Raw genomic sequence first — 4691 nt, 5'->3', positions numbered from 1 at the left:
TCTGCGAACCGGGGTGTTCCGTAAAAGCCTGGTGCGCGGAAGAACAGGAGCAGAGATATCCTGCTCGTCCACGATGTTGTCATCCGCAAGGCCAATTCCCTATAAAAGGCATAAGGCCATTCCGGCTAGAGGTCAAGAGGCGAGGAGACCCGGTCGACGGCAGTTGGCAGGACGTGCTCCCCAGCACGAGAATCTAGGCACAACAGACACGCTTCCCCCAGAACCGTGGCGTAACACGCAAGATCTCACAGAACCATGACAGCCACGCTTTCCCCAGAACCGTGGCGTAACACGCAAAGTCTCACAGAGCCATGACAGCCACGCTTTCCCCTGAACCGTGGCGTAACACGCTAGATCCCACGTTTGCCCATAACGCGGCAGTTGAGGTCCCATACCGTGGAAGAAAGAGAGAAAGACGGAGATTCAGAGGAAGCCTATAAAAAAAGGCATCCAACGAAGGTAAAAGGGTTGGCATTTTTGAGATAGAGAAAAAAACCACGAAAAAGCCCTAAGACCTGTGGCAAGCGTTCCCTGAACCTTCATTTCTGACTTGAACGTCGGAGGGTTTGCGCCGGGGGAACAACCGGCGTGCTCTGACTTATCTGTTTGTGCAGGGACATCTGGAGAAGAAGCATTACTAGGAGACCTCCTGGTCTTGGTGAAGTTGATCGAGCAGAGATCCTGGTCGTGGAACGAGGAGAACAGGAATCTCGCATCAACATTTTGGCGCCGTCTGTGGGGAGAGAGAGCAAAAAGCTTCTGTCGATAGCAAGAAGAGGGGTGGAGTAAGCGAAAGGCAATGGAGATAGGAGGAAGTAGCGCACAAGGGGGTGACATGAGGCTTAACGATTCCGTGACGCTGAGGGAGGTGATCAGCGAAGCACGGGAAAAAGTCATGTTCGACCGGATGGAACGAATGGAAAAGCAGATGGAAACCTTGACAACCATCCTGCATGAGCTGCGGAACGAGCGAAGGGTAACCCAAGAGGGAAGGGTGAGAGGCGGCGGAGCGGCACCAGGTCCCGATAGTGCGGGGAAAAGTCAAACCGCAGGGAGATTTGGTGGTGAGAGAGGTAACGTACCCCTGCGGGGAGAATTTCATAGAGAAAGAGAGCAGTCCCCGGCAAGACAGACTTGTGACGAGGGCGACGGGGTGGTGAATGCAGAGGAAACAGAGCTGAGGCAACACTTGCATGATGTAGAGCGAGAGCGGGACCAAGTCGCAGCACGTGACCCTGGTCGTGCAGGGCAGCTGGAGGAGGAAGTGCGAAGGCTAGCGCAAATAATTGACGACATGCAAGGGAGGAACAGAGCCCCTGGTTGGAGGATAATGCTGGACGGAGAATCACCGCTCGCAGCAGAGATCATGAGGGCAGTTATTCCGAGAGATTTCCGCCTCCCCGACCTCAGATACTCGGGAAGAACTGATCCGCTGATGCACATAGAGCGCTTCAACGACATGACGGGGGTACAGGGATTATCTCCATCCCAAAGGTGCAGGGTGTTCCCACTATCCCTTGAGGGACGTGCACGAGAATGGTACAGGAAACTTCCTCGGGGCAGCATTAAAACCTTCGAGCAGATGTGCCAGGAATTCGCAGAGCAGTTTAGTGGGGCAATGTCACCGGAAGATGACATGATGGAGCTGAAAAGCATGAAACAGGGGGAGCAAGAAACTCTTCGGGAATTCATCAAGAGGTTTCATCGGGCTGTCCTCGACTTGGGAGCCTTCAACCACCCTCAGGCGTTAAGGGGATTGAAAGAAGGGGTGAAGATAGGAAGGCTGTGGTACAATTTGAGAAGCCCAGCTATTCAAACGTATGCAGCCGCATACGAACAGGCTAAAAGAGACATCGAGATTGAGGAGGAGAAGGCTGCACGGATCAAGACAGACCAGTTGGAAGGGTTAGGGAGGAAAGAGAAGAAAGCATTACCGGAGAATGGGCCGATCAGGAGGAGGGACCACCAGGTCTCCGGTAGTGGATCGGGAGGTAGGGTGATTGCTTATCAGCCTCATCAGAGGCCGCCGCAGTATCAGCGCAGCAGAGCGCCACCTCCTCATTCCCCAGCTAGGGAGCCTTGGAGAAGGCATGATTCGGCATCCGGTGGTCCTCATCAACATTCCCACGGTAACAGGACGAGCAGACCAGAAGCACTTCCACCGCCCCCAACCCACAGTGGGGCAAACAGAGAAAGAGCAGTGCATCTGGTCGACCAGAACCAGGACTATGGGCGGTACACTCCCTTGAGGATGCCCCTGGATGAGGTGTACGAGGCCATAAAGGATCGAGGGCTACTGCACCTCCCTACACCGATAACCAAGCTGCCCAACAGAAGGGATAGAGGACGTTATTGTAAGTTCCATGGCACCCATGGCCATACCACAGCAGAGTGTAGAGATCTCAAGACCCAGGTCGAAGATCTGGTGAGAAATCGGTACCTGGACGAGTTTATGGATGGGACTTTTCCGATGGGGGCCACAACAGATGAAGGGGAGCAGAGTGATAGAATCTTGAGACGCGAGCAGCCCGCAGTAAGGGTGATAGCTGGGGGCCCAACGTTGGCCGGAGATTCGAACAGATCGAGAAAAAATTATGCCAGATACGCCATGACCAATAAAGAGATACTCTTCAACACCCCAGCGGCCAAACGAGCAAGGGTCAGGCAAGTGCCAATCATGTGGACGGATGAGGATGAGGAAGGGATTCTATACCCCCACGAGGATGCTTTAGTCATCAAGGCTACGGTCGCTAGCAAGAAGTTTGACCGGATACTGGTTGATACGGGGAGCTCAGTTGATGTGTTATTTAAGTCAACTTTGGAAGAGATGGGAATAGCCGACCGGAAGTTGGAATACACCAACACCTCCTTGAAGGGGTTCGGAGGAGGGAAGTTGGTCCCTCTGGGCGTGGTCGAACTGCCTATCACAATCGGGAGCCCCCCGACAGAAAGAACAATGATACTGGACTTCGTCGTAGTGGATGAGGAAGGTCCTTACCAGATGATCCTAGGTCGGCCATTTTTAAGGATGAGCAAAGCGGTGTTGTCCAACCATTATCTGGCTCTGAAGTACCGGGTGAATGGGGTAGTCGGAGTGATACGAGGAGACCAGAGGATCGCAAGAAGCTGCTACTCCTCGGCAGCAAGGGAGGCGATGCAGATAACATCCCTCGATACCCGAGTGGAAAACAAGCCTGGCAGACAAGAACCCGTAGAGGATCTGGAAACAGTAAGCATGGGACCAGAGAACCCGGGAAAGACGATCAGAATCGGGTCGAGACTTAAGGGAGAGCAAAAGCAGGAGTTGGTGAAATGCTTACAGGCTCATGCTGACGTGTTTGCCTGGACACATGAAGACATGCCAGGGATTGACCCAGAGGTAGCATGTCATAAGCTGGCAATAAAGAAAGGTGCTCGAGCAGTAAGGCAGAAGAGGAGGTGCTTCAACCAGGAGAGGTATGAGGCTGTAAATGATGAGGTGGAGAAGCTTCTGAGAGCAGGGTTCATTCGGGAAGTCAATTACCCAGAGTGGATATCAAATGTGGTGTTGGTAAAAAAGGCAAACGGCAAGTGGAGGATGTGTGTGGATTTCACAGACCTCAATAAGGCGTGCCCAAAAGACAGCTTCCCTTTACCAAAGATCGATCAGCTAGTAGATTCGACGGCTGGACATGGTCTGCTTAGCTTCATGGACGCATTTTCGGGATACAACCAGATCCCCATGTACGAGCCGGATGAGGAGAGCACGGCTTTCATCACTAACCAAGGTTTGTTCTGTTACAGGGTGATGCCATTCGGTCTCAAGAATGCTGGGGCCACCTACCAAAGGCTGGTGAATAAAGTCTTTAAGCCCTTGATCGGTAAAACCATGGAGGTGTACGTGGACGACATGATCACCAAGTCCAAAATCCCGAAGGAACATGTCAGACATCTCGAGGAGACGTTCGAGCTTTTGAGGAAGTATAAGATGAAGCTCAACCCGGAGAAGTGTGCCTTTGGGGTCGAGTCAGGGAAATTCCTGGGATTCATGGTGAGCCATAGGGGAATTGAAGCAAATCCCGAGAAGATCCAGGCGATTGTGCAAATGACGTCTCCTCGAAACCTGAAGGAGATGCAGAGCCTCACGGGGAGGTTGGCGGCGTTGAGCAGATTCATATCCAAAGCTACAGATAAGTGTCAGCCATTCTTTCAAGTGATAAGGAGGGGAAAGAAAACGGAATGGACCCCGGAATGCGAGGAAGCCTTCCGGAACTTGAAGCAATACTTGCAGCAAGCTCCGCTACTGTCCACACCGAGGGATGGGGACAAGTTGAATCTGTATTTGGCGGTATCGGATCGGGCCGCCAGTTCCGTTCTGGTGAGAGAGGAAGAAGGAGTTCAGTATCCGATATACTACACCAGCAAGGCCCTGCTCGACGCTGAGACCAGATACCCACCGTTGGAGAAATGGGCACTTGCCCTTGTGGTTGCTGCTCGGAAGCTGAGGCCATACTTTCAAGCATTCCCGGTCTCGGTAATAACCAACCAGCCATTACGTCAAATTCTGCACAAGCCAGATGCCTCTGGTCGGCTCGTCAAGTGGGCTGTAGAGCTGAGCGAATTCGACATAGACTATAAACCCCGCGCGGCGATAAAGGCCCAAGCAATGGCCGATTTCGTAGCTGAGTTCGCAGAGCCCGAAGTATGCTTAG

Source organism: Citrus clementina, unplaced genomic scaffold (assembly GCF_000493195.1).
Source record: "Citrus clementina cultivar Clemenules unplaced genomic scaffold, Citrus_clementina_v1.0 scaffold_209, whole genome shotgun sequence".
NCBI lineage: Eukaryota > Viridiplantae > Streptophyta > Magnoliopsida > Sapindales > Rutaceae > Citrus > Citrus x clementina.
Note: the sequence above shows the minus strand (reverse complement) of the source record.